Raw genomic sequence first — 20,663 nt, 5'->3', positions numbered from 1 at the left:
TTGGTAGAAAGTTCTTTAGTAGTAGTAGTAGTAGTAGTAGTAGTAGTAGTAGTAGTAGTGTAGTCTTAGAAGTAGTACCTGTGGTAGTAATAGTAGTGATAGTAATAGGAATAGTAGTAGTAGTCATGGTAGTTATTCTTCTTCTTCTTATTATTATTATTATTAGTAGTAGTAGTAGTAGTAGAGAGAGAGAGAGAGAGAGAGAGAGAGAGAGAGAGAGAGAGAGAGAGAGCACCAGAGCGAGAGGGAGAGCGAGAGCGAGAGGCACAGCGATACTTCTTTTAGCATTCCTCGGCCGCCATTACGGACAAGCTTGCCGCTGGGAACAAAAACCAGACTCATCGATCAGGCGACCAGTATGGTAGCGGTACTTTGGAGACAACGAGAGAGAGAGAGAGAGAGAGAGAGAGAGAGAGAGAGAGAGAGAGAGAGTTTCTTTGGTTATATCGACAAAGTGAATATAAGCGGATTGAAAGAAATAAATGAGTATGCCAGACAGACTTTCATTATGTATTCTGTGTCACGTTTCCCTATTATCGACCTCTTGGCTCCAGCTCAGCTCAGGGTTGCCGGGGACGCCGCCACCACAGGCATTCCAACTCCTTAATGTGCCCTTCCTTGAGGCTCGAGAGGATGAGTCGCTGACCGTCGATCATCACTCAGCAATGCATCTCTCTCTCTCTCTCTCTCTCTCTCTCTCTCTCTCTGATTCGTACTGATCTTCAAACTTACACAAACTGTCTATTGTGATATTTTTTCGTAGTTCAAGGGCAGCGTATTTTGACAGAGCAGATGTTGACGCCAAAGCTATGATGATGATGGTGGTGGTGGAGGTGGTGGTGATGGTGGTCGTGGTGGAGGTGGTGGTGGTGAAGGAGAGGGTTGAGGTTAGTGCATGTTGCTGTCTCAGGTAAAGGTGAAGTGAAGCTTGATTGTTTCTTGGTATTAGTCTAAGAAGAGAATGGATTTTTGTTAATCTAGTTACTGTGTGTGTGTGTGTGTGTGTGTGTGTGTGTGTGTGTGTGTGTGTGTGTGTGTGTGTGTGTGTGTGTGTGTGTGTGTGTGTGTGTGTGTGTGTGTGTGTGTGTGTGTGTGTGTGTGTGTGTGTGTGTGTGTGTGTGTGTGTGTGTGTGTGTGTGTGTGTGTGTGTGTGTTTATGCAGGGCAGGGCGGGAGGAAAGAAGGAAACACGCCTGGTCAATTCTTATGAAACGTTTGCTCACAGCCGCGGAAATTCCATCACGTTGATACGCTTGATTATTCATCATTTTCCGCCTAAGTTCGACACCACTTTTTAACTGACATCCACTTGGTAGTTTACGCTGAGAGCACTAACTCATCTGCCTTCTCCCCGACTTAAACAAGCCATTAGCACAATTAGGAAAGAAATATATATCCGTCTATGCAAATTTCTGCCATGTAAACGGTGCATTTCCTTCCAAAAGAGCGTCTGACTAAACAGCAGAGAAGGGTCCAGTGAGGCGCTCCAACTGACCAGACCCGCTCATGATGCACAGTGAGAGTTGTTTGCTGGGCAGGAAATTGATGGCCGCATACTTGGGGCGCAGGAGTGTGTTTGCGCTTGAGGCGAGGGAACACTGGACGTGGGAAGGCGCGGAGGAACACACACCTCACACACTTGACTGGGAGCGGCGTGGGAGGCAACGTCCAGACATATAACATTGTTTCGTTCATAATTTATGGTGCGTGAGATGTTTAAGTGTTTCTCGGTAACAAACAAAAGTCAGGTCGGTGAGTGTGCAAATAAACAAAACATAAATACAGCACGACCATTAGGAAGCGTCAGTGGCGTGACGTACACATCGATCGCATTTCCTCTGATGTGCCGGAAGGGATGGGAATGCACTGGAGGTCTATTTCAGAAATCCTTCATTATCCTGCCCCTATGCACATTTTGCGCCGCCCCGTCATGACGAGGGGGAGGCGGATCACCGGAATCATGGGTGACTTGCCGCAAAAAAAAAAATAAATAAATAACTATTCTTGAAAATCATCTCTTTTTATGTTTGTTATAATCATACCGTATTTCTCTATTATTATTCTGCTTATAAACAACACCACATATTCCCTTCAATTAATAGGAAGTTTATTTATTTGCTCATTTCATTATGATTTATTTCCAAGTATAAAAAAAAAAGTTATTGTTAGGTTAGGAAATTTCTTCTAACACTTTTTAAAGTATGGTAAATAGAGACAAAATTTAGCCATTTCACTGCCTTGATATGCGTCACAATTCCAAAGAATGAGAGAAAAGTCAGTGTAATAAATAAAACCTAATGTAGAGACGGGTAAAAACGATCATACATTATTACTATTCCATTTGTCCTACTGACCGAGGTGGGAGATTATGAGTTGGGGGAGAGTATCCGGTGAGGATATCACAGGAGGGGACACAGATTCTGCGATTATTCCACGGTGATCACCGGCGACCAGCGGCCATCAGGACGCAGGGAGGGAAAGAGAGGAAGAGGCGGAGTTGAGCAGGGCGGGGCGTGGGTCCTTCGCTCATTGGCTTGTCACGAGACTCTGTCCTACATTTTGATGTTCCCAAAAGTTTTAGTTTGTGGTTTTGTGTGCGTGTGTTTAGTTTCATATATAATGACTTTGATGTTCTTGTTTCCTTGCACTTTGCTATAGTCATAACATCATCTTCATTATCAGTAGCAGCAGTAGAAGTAGTAGTAGTAGTAGTAGTAGTAGTAGTAGTAGTAGTAGTAGTAGTAGTAGTAGTAGTAGTAGTACAGTATAAGTTGTAGTAGTACTAGTATCATAGTAGTAGTAGTAGTAGTAGTAGTAGTAGTAGTAGTAGTAATGATAGTAGCATCCTTAATAACATATGGTAAATAGTAGTGTATTCAAAACATAAAACTTTGCTCAAAAATCACCTCTTGATAATTAAAATAAGAAATAAGACGAATACAAAAGAAAAACACGAGAGCAAGCAAAAAGATACAGAGATCAGATAAAAAGTGAGAACGATACGAGGTGCAAAGGGAAGAGAGACGGAGAGACAAATGAAAATAAAAGCGAGAGAGGACCAGGAGGCAGGAGTAATGCAGCAGTAGGAAGGCAGCTCACGTCTTTCCTTGTTCTTCATGCGCAATGCCTGACTTATGCCTCGTCCTCCGTCTGCGTTACTCACTCATGCCGATACCTTACCACCACCGGGAGAGAGAGAGAGAGAGAGAGAGAGAGAGAGAGAGAGAGAGAGAGAATATAGCAAGGACAATTCGCACCTGAAAAATATATAATAATAGAAATGTTTGTATCCATTTTTTTTAACCTTTGCAATAAGAATATATATGTTAAATAACACAAGCATAATAACTCCAAGTCGCGAAATAAAGCAACCTAGTAACAACACTCAATATAATTTAATTCATTTTATCCCAACTAGCAAATACAAAATCCCATAAGCTGTAGCAATATATTTCCTCTACGTTTAAAAAATATAGTTTGTTGTAATTATTCTCTGCAGGTAATTTGATATATTACAAGATTAATCACCCGGCATCAAAAAAATATTTCCAACACTAATTATGCTTGAAAATTACACTGTCTCTCTGAAAGCTTTGGTTGAGGGTTCCAGGGCTCCAGGATCCAGGAGGCGTCGTCTGCGTATATTTTCCCGGGATGAATATGAATAATTAAAACGAACCTTTGTTGAGAGCAAGAAAAAAATCCGTATGTATATGTATGTACGTGTACACTGCTGACGATGTTAACCGCTTAATTTTGTGTGTTGAATTCTCACGTTTTCTCGTTTAAGATGTTTCAGCTTCTGCTCTTCTAGGAATTACATTAGTATACAAATATTTAGTCAACCTGCTATTTATTTTTTTTCTCTTTCCTTTCCTGTCTCTGATATTTATTGAGTATGTTTTGTTGTTTTCTCTGCATTTTCTCCTTATTTGTATGGCGTTTCATAATTGTTCATTGATCGAAAACTCTGGTTCGTGCACTAGAGATCGTGTTTCAGGAGGCGGCGCGGCATCTTGAATCTCTCTCTGTCTTGTGTGGTGAAGGATTGGTGTTTTTGTGGCGTCTATCCATAATCCTTCGTTTGGTGACGGCCGAGTCTTGATGAAGGGGGGAAAAATATGATTATAAAAAAAAAGAAAACACTCCAATGGGATTTTCTTGGCGGCGTTGTTGTTGTTATTATTATTATTATTATTATTATTATTATTATTATTATTATTATTTTTTTTTTTATTATTATTATTATTACTGTAATTATTATTATTATTATTATTATTATTATTATTATTATTATTATTATTATTGTTGTTATTATTATTATTATTATTATTATCATTATTATTATTATCATTATTATTATAATCATTATTATGTTTAAGTTAGGGCTTGTCCATATTTTTTTAGGTACCGCTTTTTCCGACATATTTTTTTTTTTTTTTTTATAAGAATATGAACATCTTCATCTGAGAATGATTACGAATATTTCAATGTGCTGATGAAATACGAGGAATTTTTCTTCATCTACTCCGCCTTTGTCGTTTTCAGAAATCTTCGCCGAAGTCTGACTTACAGAAATTAATACTTGCAAGACGGTTCCCAATCCATATAAAATCTTGAAGTCCTTTTTTTCGACTCTTGAAATATATGTTTCCCAATAGACCCATTTACAACTTTGGGGAAAGACGAAGGGTGGGAAAAAATGAAATATTATGGAAAACATAAAACATGGAGGGTTGACGTCGTATGAAATTCATATCGTTGATTCATTGCACTCGGCCTGTCCCTGGCGCAACGTTGGAGGGCCGTGAGTTATTCGGTTCGTGTCGGCGCTCAGGGGCGGCGAGAGGAGGAGGGCGGGGAAGAGGGAGAGCAGGAGAAGAAGTAGAAGGAGCTGTTGGAGCACGGAAAGCTTGTGGAGGAAGAGTGGCTGGTAGAGGAAGAGGAAGAGGTGCTGGAGGAGGAAGAGAAGATTGTAGTGATGACGTAGGAGGAAGAGAAAGAGGTGAAGCCAGAGCCGGCACTTCCTTGCGGCGGAGGTAGAGAAGAAAGGGTGAACGGCAATCTAGAGGTAGTTGTACGGGGTACCATGACACAGAACGGTGTTGTGGCTGTGGTGGAGGGAGGATGTTACGTGGTGGCGGCAGTGTTTGAGGAACCACAGAATAACTATGTAGCGAGTGAAATGTAACTATCACCTTGTTAGTAGCGGATGGGAGTCCTATTGTACCTTGTTAAGGGCTTCCTGTAAACACACATAGATGACTGAAGATGTATTTAACTCCACAAGAAAGGTTTCAGCTAGAATTATGTAAATGAGATGGTTTCATACCGCTGAGCAACATAAAGTATCGTAATTGTAGGCTGGATTGAATGGTAGACAGGAAACCTATAACTTAGTTGTCTTATTGTCGTAAAGAATAATTAGACAAACACGCACATGTATCACTGAGCAACCAAAAAGAGAGAAAAAAAAATAAGACAAAATATGCTACGAAAAAAAAACAAAAAAATTGAATATCATTGAAAAAATATATGATCTCTGAGGAAAGGAATAGCAATTGCATTACTATTTATGACTGCATTGTTATTTTTTTTTCTCTTCAGAATAGCTCAACAATAATGCATACCCTATCACTATGTATGAAAGACAGACGTACTCATTCTCTCTTACTTTTATCTATGCATTTTTTCCACCTCAGAATCTCGTACTTATTTTTGAGGATGAAAACTGCAATAATAAAAAGAAGATATACCGGAACCACACCGTGCCTTAATACACTTCTTGCTGCATTAATGAGGCCGTACAGGATACAACACACCTGCACACTTGACTTCCAACACTTCTGCTATCACCGGTTCTTCCTGAAGGCGCGTGATACCGACTTTCTTAACCAGCCCTTGTAGTCGCGAGAATTTACTGAAACTAAGTCAGCTAAGTCATGAGGCTGTACTAAGACCATTTGGAAGAACAATAGTGTAAGCTCGATGTCATCCCAGATATGCAGATGAGCAAGAAGGAAAGGAAGAAGGGAAATGGAGAGGAATGTTCGGCTGCCTTCGGAAAAATAATCGAAGTGGGAATATTGGGAGCCTTGATTTAAGGTGACGGATGAATTTCTGCCGCTCACAAATGAAGGCAAGCTTATGTTGAAAAATCGTGCAGTGTGGAGTGAATAATGATGGTTACTATTTGTCATAATAATATTAATAATAACAAGAATATAAATAATAAGAAAATGATAACCGTAAGTATAACGAAATAACTGAAGATAAAGTAAGAGGAAGATAGATAAAGAAGGAAAAAAATAAGTTAAAAATGTAAAAAAATAAATAAATAAGTAAATAAAGTGAAACATGCAAGAGAAATGCTGGGCAGTGAGACAAAATAAAGGTAACCAATAGAAAACGGAAGAAGAAAACAACAACAACAGCAAAAACAACAACAAAAACAACAACAAAAACAACAACAAAAACAACAACAAAAACAACAGCAACAACAACAAAAACAACAACAACAACAGCAACAACAGCAACAACAACAACAACAACAACAACAACAACAACAACAACAACAACAAGGAAGCGACGTGAAGAGGAAATAAACATGAGGAAGATTCGTGCAGACTACTGCTGCGTGAGGGCGTGTGGAGGCCATGTTGCTCTGCCCATACATTAGGTGTCATTGGTTCAGGTGTGTTTTACGGGCAGGTGTGTCACGCTCAGGCCGCCCTACGTAGGAAAGCGATTGGCTAGGCCTTTGTACTGTACATGGAAAGCCAGATAGCGATGCGGCGTTCTTGTAAACTGAAGCAAAATTATATTCCACGTTTGTGAATGATTTAGTACACACCCGAGTTCGGCTTATGTAATTATGAGAATGATTAATTTCTGTCCTGGTATTATTTTTCGTTATTTGTTTTTGTTTCTCTCTCTCTCTCTCTCTCTCTCTCTCTCTCTCTCTCTCTCTCTCTCTCTCTCTCTCTCTCTCTCTCTCTCTCTCTCTCTCTCTCTCTCTCTCTCTCTCTTTCTTAAAGAAATTAAAATAAAAAGAAAACTCATGAAGAGTATTGCACTTTTTATAAATGTTGTATAGACCCATTTTTTTTCTCTCATTTTTCTTCCCCTTACATTCTTCTTTTTTTTTCAAGCTGAATTTCACACCCTCACTCCTTGAAGCTTTACCGGAAACCTCTCCTGCCTTTCTTACCGTAAGCTATTTTTTCGACTTGGAATTTAAATTGATATATAAAGACGAATAGTAGCGGGGCGCACGGTAATGTATGATTCAAATGCAGGGCAATAGATCTCCAGCCGTGTCTAAGAAGATTTAGGGCAGTTCTTGCTAATGGTTATAAAATGTTGGGAATTTCTGGTTTCCATTTGCCCTGATGTATTACAGGATATTGAGAGGAAAAAAATACATTTATATCATTGGTTGAAGTTGAGTCAATAGTTTATTTTTTATTTACCTTTATTTTATTTTATTTTTTTTTCTAAGCGTGTTTTTTTGTAGCGATATTTGTGTCCTTGGGATGTCATTGACCGCATTTTTTTGTATGCTCTTATTTATTTTTTTTTATTATCATTGCCATATTTTTTTTTTTTTCTTTTTGCTGTCATTGATCCATTTTTTATAATTGTTTAGTTTAGTTAAACACTACGTTTTTGTTGTTGTTGTGGTGGTTATTGTTCTTGTTATTTTTATCTTCATATTTTCTTATTTTAATTTATTTAGGAGTAGTTCTAGTAGTAGTAGTAGTAGTAGTTGTAGTGGTAGTGGTATTGTTATTACTATTACTATTAGTAGTACTAGTAGTAGTAGTAGTAGTTGTTGTTATTGTTGTATTAATATTGCTGTTGTTATGCTACTATTTTATAAGTATTCATTATGTATTAATTCATAAACTTTATATCACAATATCTACAAATAAATAAGGTGACGTAAACTTATCATAGTATATTCATAATACTCTCAAAAGCTGATTTTTTGTTATAATAAAGTGTTTTTGCACATTAGAATTATGTATATAAGTATATATATTTCTATTTTCATATATTTCATTTCATGCAGGAGAGAAGCCAGCCAAGGGCAACAGAATATAAATATAAAAAAAAGGCCCTCTTGAGTGCTGGTTTCCTAAAAGAAGAGTAAAGAGTTTAGCAAAATTAAGGAACAAATGTCTTGATTCCTATGTGTATCTTTAATAATGTACTGTTTCCATCCTTCCACAGGTAAGCCAGCAGTGTACTGTACCTTTCTTGACTCGCTCACCATTACCCTCCAGGCGCATGTAAGTGTTGTATTCTTTTTCCTCCTCGTCTTGCGAAAATAATATGCATAATTGCGATAAATTCTCCACTCCGCCGAATATATTATGTGCCTGAATTTATCGCTTCAAAAGCCAATCGGATAATTTATTGCTGACGAAATCCACTGTGTGAGTTTTTAAAAGAGCTGAGGGCGTGTTCCCACCTACCTCTCGTTGTTAAAGTGTGTTTGCTTGTTTATTTTACATTTAGATAAAGACAAACACACTGCAGCTACATAAAAAAAAAAAGTTGGTATAGGCTGTTTGTGTGTGTATGTGTGTGTGTGTGTGAGAGAGAGAGAGAGAGAGAGAGAGAGAGAGAGAGAGAGAGAAACACACACACACACACACTCAAACACACACACATACACACACACACGAACCTACGCACATATTCACGCACGTACTAAAAAAACAACGAAAACGAGTAAGGAGAGAAGACGAGTGAGTATCAAGAGAGAGAGAGAGAGAGAGAGAGAGAGAGAGAGAGAGAGAGAGAGAGAGAGAGAGAGAGAGAACGCGCGTTGATGCTGGAGATAGAGATGCTGCAAGTTGCATAAGTATACCCTTTAAGCCCCGTTCTCTGTCTCTACAAGGAGGCCTAGCTTGTGGGAAGGCATACATCTTGACCCACTTTAAGCCTCGTGGACATCAAGCAATTAAGGCTACCATGCAAACCAATAAAAGTGACCCCCACGTTGCTAATTACTGTACCGGGAGGGAGTGACCGCGCGGGGCTTACTTAGGGAGAGTTGGTCCTGCCTGCTGTGCTTCGGTGACCGCCTATGACACACTGGTGGTAGTTAAGAATCAAGACCTACGCACGGGAAATGTTATTCATGTTATAGAAAATTCAGGTGGCGGTCTAGGTAAGCCCCGAAGCCTCCCTCCATCTTGTGTACAAGAAATAGTTTTCATTTCCCTGTGCAGGAATTGCCATATTGCTTACACTGGATTACAGACAAGAGAGGAATTTATTCACAGGAGCTAAACTTGATGCTTCTACTCGGATGCTTTGCAAGGCTGCTCACTGGAAAGGAAATGTATATCACCTTAGGCGAGATAACTTGCTGCACAACCGTAAAAGTCTATACACAATAATGGATAGAAATGGATGGTCCCCGTATGGCATCAGGAGCGTCATCCATCTCCGCGGGCAGTCGTAAATCTCACAGCTGATTGGTGGACGCTCAGCACCCTCCCGCCCTCCTCCCCATTCCTGCCTCTCCCTCCCCCTTGGTTGCCATGGTAACTGGCCTTGGAGTACCGAGCAATAGCCGCGTTCTAGTCTGCTGTAAGGAAGTGCTTCATGCTGCCTCTCACACTGGCACTTTTTTTTCTCCCAACCATCGCCTCCAGTAGTGTTTATTAACGGACCTTACGTTTACTGAGAGGTCACACGCGGGTGGCAGGATGCGAGAGAGAGAGAGAGAGAGAGAGAGAGAAAGGGTTAAAAACATTTTCTAAAAGTTCAACGGTATTCTACACTTTTCCTTTATTTTTTCATGGGTGTTTGACAGGCCTCTTAATTGTGCTGCTTGTTTTCGTCAGAGACACGGGCAAGCAATTAACTTAATGGAACTATTATGCTCATCTTCTCCAAAATAGTAATTAGAGGATGGGCAACGCTAACGCAGATCGATGACGTAACACCTTGAAATTTCGCGCATAGGTGAGTGGGGAAGGTGAGTCAGAGAGAGAGAGAGAGAGAGAGATTGTGTGTGTGTATATGTGTTTCTATGTCTGTGTGTGTGATGTCTGAAGTAGTGATGGTGATCTTACCTATTACCTGTTGTTACCTGCAATACCGGAAAGGCCACGTATGGTTTTTGTCTGCTAGTGGCTAACAGGTAATTTCCAAGAACATGCATCACAATTTACCCGCAGCCACCCAGCGTTCAGCAGAGTACAACCTACCTACCTACCAGTCCCTGTGCCTCTACTCTAAATTATGTCCAGTAGAATATTCATAAGTGTTAATACGCGTTATTAGATGACAGAAAAAAAAGTACGCGAAAAATCAAGGAGTTACGAGGTGCAGGTACAGTTGGTACGTTGAGAGTTTTATGAGTTGTTATTCGTTCTGATATGCTTTGGGCTGCAAGTTTTTGAGTAAGTGAAATAGAAGGTAGAGTCACATTTTATTCAACAACTGTGTGTGTAATCCTTGGAGAAATTAAGCAATAGAAGAGTGAAACAGACGTGTGTGTGTGTGTGTGTGTGTGTGTGTGTGTGTGTGTGTGTTTACTGAGCAATGCTACACTGAGTAAACTTGATCAGTAGCCGAGTAATGGAGACTTAGTGCGGTGTGTGTGGCGCTGGCAACAAAAGTATCGCCAGGAGGATCGATATCGACTTGCCTTCGTGTCTGTTGGTGTTAGTCAGTGTGTGGGAGGAACGAGGTGCTTCTGTTAGTGGGAGTGCTTTTCCTTGTCATTACGGTTTTATTTTTATTTTTTCTTTCCATGTTTGAGGTAGAAGAGATTGTGCTACATGTGAAAACAAAGGATTAGCTGAGGGGAGTTTTATATTGTATTAAGCCGTGCTTCAAACACACACACACACACACACACACACACACACACACACACACACACACACACACACACACAAACAAACAAACAAACAAACATATATATTAAGATTGCATGTGATTATTTTTATCAGTTTATATGCCCATCCATCCTCTATCACTTTACCTTCCAATCATCTATTTGTTGATTCATCTCTGTATATCTGAAGGTAACTTAACCAAACCTAACAGACTCTGAAATTTAGTGGGAATGGAAGATCTTGACATTATTCATTCTTTTCTTTCTTTTTTCTCGTTTCCTCCTTTGTCTCGCTCTTTTAAGACAAAACGCAACACAAAGAGTTAAAAAAAATCTGAAAAAAACCTCTATCCCAGCTGAAATGCCTTAATGCTACATAAAATATGATAATACCTTTTAGTGACACACATTAATCTTTTTGTACAATGATATTCTTACTCAGGAAAAAAAGGGGGGGGAAGGTACCGTAGGAGTAAATCACGTCACTTCATCGTATTTCAAGTCCACGGAGCATTAAGGCCAATTAATCAGAAGGGAAACAATCCTAAACACATTCGGATATTTCCCTTCCCGTCTTAACCCTCCGAGGTAAACATGGAGACACCGTGATTGGTCCCTCAGCCAAGTGCGTCCTGGTCTCTGATTGGTTCAAGTCGTCCCACCCACGCCTCCTAATGGGTACTTTTTCTACTGTCGGTGTTGTCAACCAGTAGGCCTACCGCTCTATAGGTTCGGGTACATTTGATACGAACATTATGAATCTTGTCGTAAGAATGGCAGTATTTTCTTCGTAATATCTTTATTGTGTGTATATGTAGCTTTACTGGTGCACGTGCCCTAATCTAGTGTCATTAGGATATCGATATAGTAATCTGGTAAATGTTTTAATGTCATTAATGTAAGATGGCCTCCCATTCATCAAAATGGTGTTTTCTTATGTATGTTTCATATAGCTGTAGTCTTTATTGTGTGTTTATAGAGGCTGTAGATAATTTGTGTATTATATTTTGACTTAGGAAAATAAATGAGGATCATAAATTATCTTTGCATCTGTACGGAAGATGCTTGCAAAAAGTTGATTAATTAATTCGTTATAAATTTTGAATAGTAATTGTTACTTTAAGAATAACGATATAATATTTTAGCCTCACGACCAAGTGGAAATAGATCACGATGAGGCAAGTGTCAGGTAAGACTTGGATCAATACTCCGGAGACTGGCGCGTAACACTGAGGCCTCCCCTAACTGGGTCGTGTTTTCTCACGTTTTCTTTGATGACGGGTTAGGCCTAGACGCCGCCGCCGTCACCACCGCCGCCGGCACTGCTCCAGGCTCTCTGACTTCCGATGATTTTCTTCCTGTCTGGGTGTCTATGTCTTGTTTCTTATCTTAATTTGAGGACTTGTAAGACGGAATGTTGTACGGGCTCATGTTTTCATCAGGAGTGGTTCTCATCTGGTCGTAAATCACGGAGAGTGTGAAGAAACAGCTGTCATTGGGGAATCTGAACACAAGGTTACGAGGGACACGCCGGTCGTTTGATCTTGGCTCCTCGCCTCAAATTATTATTCCTTATTTAATTATGAAATATGAGACTCTTTTAGGACAGCGTTGGATCCAGCTTAGGTGATCTGGTGTGCCTTGTGTCTCTACAACCCCTCATTTCAGCCTCCTCGACTCTATTATTGATTATATTTACGATACTGTTTACTATGTACCTGACAGTTTTCCGCTAGTTCGACCGCCCGTGTAGCAATGGGAGGTGCCGGGGTGGGTTACCTTATACCGTTGTTCTTCTCGCCAGGTGGACGCGGTGCTCTTGATATTGTGGCAGTGATCACAGGCCTGACTGAGGAATCACCATCTGCTCAATTAGATCCAGTTTTTGCCACAAATCACCAAGCGGCGTGTAACTCACCCTTGCTGTAATAGATGCACAGCGTTTTGGTTCCTCTGGTCGGGTCGTGCCAGTGGTTAGCCTTTAAGATTACCCAGCCATGAATTTTAGGTTTTTACTGATCACTGCATAAACTACCTCCTCCCATGGTCATCTGTGTGCTGGTGAGATAGAAGAAGAGATGGCAGTACAGTTGTGCCTCTCTTGTAGTGGTGGTGAGTCGTCAGGCAACGTCGCCCTTCTACTCTCTGTTCACCCAGCTCACAACACGTCCCCGTCATTTATTTTCATTCATTACCCGGCTTGGAGTCGCGCTACCATTTTTAGGAAGAACTCTGAAAGGGGGATAAAGGCTCGATTTTCCGCGGCAGCGACTTTCATCGTTCAGGTTTGTTTAATTCTTGGTGTTACCGAGCGAGGGAAGTATGGCACTGAATAGAAATGGAAGTGCTATAGGAAAGCTGTATAGAGTGTGAGGTGCGATGCATGAAGACTGTGTTGTAGACTGAGTGTGTCACGTCACGTATGCAGTGTATGTCTACAAAAAGTTAGACCGCAGACCACAAACAAGAAAGTATTGCAAAATCAAATATACTTATGTATTCAGCATTTTGAAGAGCATTACTAAGAAAAGTCTCTGTTTCGACTATCTAATGTAATCTGGATACTTTTAACTGAAATTATATATATTTGTATGTGTTTTCCATTATCGCCACTGTGATGACTTAAAATTCAATAAACATCAGTGCAGCAAAGAAAAAAAATATATTGCTTTCATCAACGTCGTCCTTAATCTGTTGTTTTTTTTTCTTTTTTTCAAAACACATTGCCATTTAAGTAAAAAAAAATTCATCCCAACAACATTTTGCATTTTTTCCTTTGTTCCATCTTAAGATTGGCCTTGTCAGTGTGTCGGTCTAGAGTTCTCTGACGTCAAGAGGTGGTAGCAAAAAAGCTGATTAGTGAGTGGAAGTCTGCAAGAACCCTCGTAAACCACAGCTCCTACCCTGCTGGAACCTGCGGGTCGTGTGAGGGACGCGACCTGCCCGTCCCTCCTTCAACCACCACTCCAGTGTGGTGGTGCTGCTCGTTATGTTGACCGCCCTTGATCCTCCCTATTTCCAGCCCTCCGTCGGCATGTATTCTGCTAACGAGAATGAAATGCTGCCCTGATGAATTTTGACAGCACATTGCCCGAAGGTTTGACAGGACGATTTTTTTTCTCTCTTTCTCTTCCTGTATTTGTGATCCTACCCTGTTATTTTATGGCGTGGTAAAAAAAAAAAACTAATGCTAACTGCTAGATGCATCACTATGTTATTTTTGTTCGTGACCCTAACCGTGTTTTGTTCATGTTTGCTTCTTGTTCCTGTTCTCAATTACCGGAACGATGCACTACTAATACAACCCTGATTTATTCGATGTAATTTACATGTTTTACTTATTTACATTAATTAATCTCCATCAGCCAAGGAAGCTAATCTGCATATTTAAAATAACTGCGCTAATTTATGCCCTGCAAATGTATCTCGCTGGAAAATTTAATCAAATGTATAATGGAACCAGCTAATGATATACACTGACAAGACACATCACTGGAGGCTGATGGCACCAAAACATCAAACGGGAAAAAAATAAAGAAATTAAATGAAATAAAATCATTCATTAAAGTTAAAAGAAAATATGAATATTAATAATTTTGCCCCCAAAAATGCATCCTTCTCTGACCAAAGTCATTATCATTGTGGAGTAAAGAAACAGACAATGAAGTGATTATCTATAAAGGTCAATCTTCCGTACAAGTAAGTGATGAGTGGTCAAGGGCTCTCTGTGTAGCTGTGGGGTGTTATGGGCCGGCGGTACTTCGTCTCCCTTGAAGGTAAACAGAAGCCATTGTACCAAATTTCGATTCCCAGCGTGTGTGTGGAGAGCCAAGGCGGCCATGATTAGTGGTAGCGTGTGGCCGGTTGTCTTCGCCCAGGCTGTGGAATATTTGTCTTCCTGTCCTGGTAGTGAAGAAAAATACGGCCGAAATGATAAAGGGCCGAGGATTTCTACGATGTATTGGCGGTCGAGATAAATATATATCATTACCTCTGCTTGTCTCACAGGGGCAAGAGGGAGGGGGCTTAGTGCTGGGTGTCGCTGGCATTCGAGATAACAGCGTCCCCTCTTATATCTCCCACGATCATCTCACTTCTATAAATCTCGTCTTAGATCTAAATGAAGTGTGCCGATGATTTACGCTCCATAAGAATACATGCTACAGCGTCGGCATTGAGCCCATATCAGTCAGCTTAATGTGTAATCTCAAAGTATGGCTCGAGCATTTGTACCGAAGCTGCAGCTGCTTGGGAGGCTGTCAGGGTACTGCTTGGAGAGAGAGAGAGAGAGAGAGAGAGAGAGAGAGAGAGAGAGAGAGAGAGAGAGAGAGAGAGAGAGAGAGAGAGAGAGAGAGATGGACAGACAGACATACAGACAAACAGACAGACAGACAGACAGACATGCAGAAAGACACAGAAAGACAAAGATATAGATACTATTATTTTCAAGGATGTAATATTTTTTTTTACATATCTGAGCAAAATGTTAAAGTTCTCATATAACACAACATGTTTCCATGCATAAAGAAAAAGTTTACAGCAGTGCTTATCCTTATTCTAGCAGTGTTCATTCAAGCCATTATATATATCCTTCTTACAATTTGCCAGGTACTTCTTGCACTGCGATCATATCCCACATCCCCAATTACTGAGCCCCTTACCGCATTATCTCCACTTTTATCACGCAGCAACTCTCCAACCTTGCTCTGCTTTCCTCCTCCCACCCTCCCTCATCCGCCCTCACTCTTCCTCTCTGCCACTCCCACACTCATCTCCACTATTCATAATGATGAGAGCAACAGAAGCACTGACGTATCCGGTAAAGACAACAGCAGCAGTAGTAGAAGCCACCACCTGGGCGACTGAAATAGCGAACACGAATGTCGGTTCAGTCCCAGGAAGGTGTCGTGACTCGAGGTCGTAGCTCAGCCCCGCACGCTAGCCACGACCCGCGAGTAGCCGAGGTTGCAGCACGGGTTTGTGGCCTTCTTCTACCTCTGCTTCCCTCTCTCTCTCCCTCCCCTCTACCTCTTTCTTTCCTCTCTTCCCTCCCTCTCTTCCCTCCCTTTCTCTCCCTCCCAAGTCAGACTTTCCTTCACTCGTTCATTCTGTCTCCCTGACTTCAGAATGGCCATATAAACGGTTAGGTTTAGGTGTCTTCCTTGTGTTGTGTGTGTGTGTGTGTGTGTGTGTGTGTGTGTGTGTGTGTGTGTGTGTGTGTGTGTGTGTGTGTGTGTGCGTGCGTGCGTGCGTGCTTGAATATATTCTTGTATGCGTATGCTTCCGAATACAACATATATACAATTGACACAGTCGACAACCCAAGATATTAAACATGAGAAAATTAAAAAAACAGGAGAAATAAAATAATATGAGATTACACCGTCTCAATTTTAAACATGAAAATTGTAAGACACTCAAATCCCTTGCTTGGAGAAACAGATGGAGGGGGAAATTCGTCCTCAGACAGCATGCAGGACAGGAAGCCTCTGTGGTGATGGACGCTTGCAAACTTGTGAATCATAATTGTTGTCGACTCGTAAATTCCGCGTGAAGGAAGCAATTTGGCAGGAGGTCTCCGGGGCCCAGCGGCTCAACGGGGGTGATGGTGGCGTCGCTGCTCACGCTGAGTTATCCTAACCCTGCACGCCACCTCACGCTCCTTCCTTGACCCACCTCACACTGGTCACCCTCTTGTGCCTCAGCTGCCATCACTCTCATACCTGCCCCTGTTGCCGCTCCCCTTCTTTCCTATTTCAGTCTTTAACTCTGTCACTTTTTTTTACTCTTCCTCGCTTCCTGTCTTTTAACGCGTGTATCACCTCTCTCTCTCTCTCTCTCTCTCTCTCTCTCTCTCTCTCTCTCTCTCTCTCTCTCTCTCTCTCTCTCTCTCTCTCTCTCTCTCTCTCTCTCTCTCTCTCTCTCTCTCTCTCTCTCTCTCTCTCTCTCTCTCTCTCTCTCTCTCTCTCTCTCTCTCTCTCTCTCTCTCTCTCTCTCTCTCTCTCTCTCTCTCTCTCTCTCGTACGAATTGAAGATATTGACCGACTATTCCCTTTGTCCTGAAAATTTCCTCTTTTTGACACTTGGAAGGCCGGCACGATTGGTGAAGTCTGGAAGGTGATTGGAACGCGTCTAATTAAGAATTTGCCCCTCCTCACATGTCCATTCTTCTTCCTCTTTCCTTCTCTCCCGCCATCCCTCCTTCCTTCTTCTATCTGCTCCTTTATCCCCTATTTTTCCTCTTCTTTCTACCAATCTCCCTCACATTGCTACTTAAATCAAATCTAAGGAGTGAAGATTTTGACGATTTTTCTTAAGAATTTTTTAGCTTCTGGTCAGTTGACATCTATGCACGGAAATAATGAAACTTACTGTTGACATTAGGTCCATAAGATGTTTGAATGATCGATATTGATTCTAAGAAAAAATGGACGAGAAATACATAAGAAAAAATGGTTGTGCACTGAGATATTTCATGCACATCCAAGATTACACCCAGAAGCAATTATAGAATAAGAAAGTGAATAAAAGTGTAATGAAAATTTATTGTGGCACTCAAGTGCAACACAGCTGGTAATGTATCCTCGCATTACATCGATATTTCCTCGCAGAAAATTGTGCTATGCCGTGATGTGTGCATGTGTGGGCGGTGATACTGACCAATTCTTGTATCGATCACCATTCACTGCATCGACTTGGAATGATTCGACTAAATGCTAAATCGATCAATGAAATTCGATATATATAAATATATATATATATATATATATATATATATATATATATATATATATATATATATATATATATATATATATATATATATATATATATATATATATATATATATATATATATATATATATATATATATATATATATATATATATATATACACACATGTGTGTGTGTGTGTGTGTGTGTGTGTGTGTGTGTGTGTGTGTGTGTGTGTGCGTGTGTGTGTGTGTATACACACACACACACACACATACACTATTCTGACGAGCCCCTTTCAAACATGGCACATGTGCGTGCAGGTGCATGCATGCATGCGTGTGTGCATTACTGAACACTTCTGCATCAAACAAGGTGCATGGATAGAGTCGTGTCTGCAGCAGCAGTCGTCGCCGCAACTGCCGCGTCTTTCATCTGCAGATGTCACCTCAGTCATCCGATCAGTCATAGTAGTGGTGTAATCACTTCATCATCGGCGCCATTCATTCAGGATTTAGGTGTCAGTAAAAGAGCCGCATCACCCCTAATCTCATTACGTCTGTCTTCTTAAAAAGAAAATATTCGTCAAGACCGTTAATTATCAAACAGTTACGTCGGTAAATCATAAGTCACCTCAGTCACTCATGCAAAGTTGCATCAGGAAGTCCCATCTGGGGTCACCTCATTTGCAAGTAGCATGTCTCTGCGGGTAATCCATCACCATAAGTCATCATCATCATAATTCATCGCTATTCATCATTCAACGGGAACTTGGTGTCATGCCGAGTCAGGTGCCTCCCCAGGGCCTGAGTCATGAGTTAGGGCCTGTGACAGCCTCTCCGATGCCCTCAAAACACTTGATTAATGGCTTTAAGATTGAATATAGCAAAGCCGCTGGAGGAGGCCTAAGGTGGGAGACGTACGTCGCGGTGGCTAACTTGTATGTAAAAAAATTGTTGGCAAATTAAATTCAGGTATATATATATATATATATATATATATATATATATATATATATATATATATATATATATATATATATATATATATATATATATATATATATATATATATATATATATATATATATATATATATATATATATATATATATTGCTGTATGCAAGCAAACATGAGTGAGTTTTTTTTTTTTCAGTGTTATAGTGTGTGTATCACAAGGTGGACAATCGATGAGGCCACATAGTCAAACTGGATATTTACTGGTGGGCGACAACAAGTCCAATAAAGTTTCCCCGTTCAACACTCCCCTCGACGCGTGAATACCTCGCTGCTCGCCTGAGTCACTCCCCCTCACCTCAGTGGCTGTGGACGCCTGGTGGGGTGTTACTTTATCACACTTGATCACGTACATCAAAACACACAAAAAGACTGAGAACAAAAAATCATTTGTCATAAAAAAAAAGTAAATAAAAAATCTGGTAAAGACTCACGGGACAGGCTGGCTGGTGTTCCTTCGCTTCCTCTCTCTAGCGGACTGACCAGGCCACTTCTTCCGTTTTTCTTCCAACTCTTTTTTTGCCGTATCAAAAATAGATCGGGGTAAAAGTTGGCCCATACCCTTTCCACAAACCCTGTGTCCAGTTATGAGTGTCTGCTTACCAACTTAAGGCGCGTGTTCTCTGAATTCATCACTCAGCTTTTCTGAGTTTTTCTTATGCTAGATAGCATGTATGTAGTCCGTACAGTTTTGAGAATACCTTGAATGTTTCTTGAAAGAAATGTATGAGAGCGAAGTTATGGGATCAAATACAACCCATACTGACCAACTGACCCTAAAAGAGTTTATACCCTGAACGAAACCCATTTCTTCCGCTTTCCCGGAAGTTTCCACTCACTGCTTTCCTCCCACGAGTCATATCATTCGAAATGGACTTGTAAAAGCCGCAGAAATCTGAGAAAAAAAATCCTTCCGAGAGAACTTTTGTGGGCCGGGGATGGTGACAGCCCACAGACGCAGTACCCTTTCCATGCGGTTTTTGAGCGGGTTGTCCCGAGAGTTTATAACTCTCATAAACTGGGACTGGTCACACCAGGGTTGGCCTCATAAACCAGCGAGTACCTGCCTCCTGCCGCCGCGTGTTGCCCCACTTCTGGCCGGAGTATCCCGGACCGTCGTGCGAAGTGTGCGTCTCATTGTTGCCATTGTAGCCTAAAGTCATGCTCGGCTTTTTTGTGAGGAATATCCCATCGAGTTACTGTTGTGTCCCATGACAGACTCCTTGATAGCGTGTTGGCCCAACTGGTAGGTGTGTGTGTGTGTGTGTGTGTGTGTGTGTGTGTGTGTGTGTGTGTGTGAGAGAGAGAGAGAGAGAGAGAGAGAAAGAGAAAGAGAAGTATACAGATTTATACATATTAAGTGTACAGACAGACAGGCAGAAATCCAGACCAACAGATAGACATTCAGTTACTTCCTGACAAATTTATTAATCCAAGAAATTTGTAATCAATATGGAGTGGAAGAGACTTGTGATAATGCGTGCCACCGTGTCGGGTGTCGCGGACACATCTGGGCCGCGGCGACACGATGAAGCGTCGCGTTTGGACTCTTTCTTGTCGTGCTGCACTCTGGTAAATAATTTCGAATTATGTTCCAGCTCCTCCTGTTGCCCAATGCGTGAGATCTAAAATTCTTTTTGTATCTGGCAACAATCACATCTTGAATATTTTAAATGATTTATGTCGCACCTGGTACCATTTGCAAATCGTTCAGGTAACATGATTTGTTGCAGATAAATATATATTCTTTACGCACAAAAACGAAACATCGATCAGAATGGCGACGCACTTTACTCCGGTTCAGGAATTTTCGCTTCTTGGTGACGTCAGAAACAAAGCAATACTTGAAAACAGGCGAGGCATCAATAAGGCTTTGGTGGCGAGACGTGTGCGGGAAACCTGCAATCTTACTCTGCTTTCCATTAACGGTCGATCCGGTGACGTGATTGGCTGGGAGACGACAGCAAAGAAATAAGATAAAAAGTAGAATAAAATAACATATATCAAAGTTTATATTCCAGACAATATAACAAGAGACTCCCTCATTTTGCCCATACCAGATTTCTTTC

General features: G+C 40.9%; 1 protein-coding gene across 17 annotated transcripts in view; it reads left to right on the top strand.

Annotated features, from left to right (window-relative positions):
* The window catches only part of LOC123499346 (homeotic protein ultrabithorax-like), an 817,282-nt gene that overhangs the window by 621,456 nt on the left and 175,163 nt on the right, over positions 1-20,663 (top strand). Inside the window, exon 7 of one of the 17 annotated variants that reach the window (XM_045247230.1) lies at positions 8,235-8,462. The exons of the other annotated variants lie outside the window; for them this stretch is intronic. The gene's annotated coding sequence lies outside the window, so the exon portion shown is untranslated. Of the gene's footprint in view, positions 1-8,234; positions 8,463-20,663 lie in introns of those variants that run through there. 17 annotated transcript variants of the gene reach the window in all.

This window comes from Portunus trituberculatus, chromosome 49, assembly GCF_017591435.1.
Source record: "Portunus trituberculatus isolate SZX2019 chromosome 49, ASM1759143v1, whole genome shotgun sequence".
In the NCBI taxonomy this organism is placed as follows: domain Eukaryota; kingdom Metazoa; phylum Arthropoda; class Malacostraca; order Decapoda; family Portunidae; genus Portunus; species Portunus trituberculatus.
Note: the sequence above shows the minus strand (reverse complement) of the source record. Positions and strands in the feature narration are given on the sequence as shown.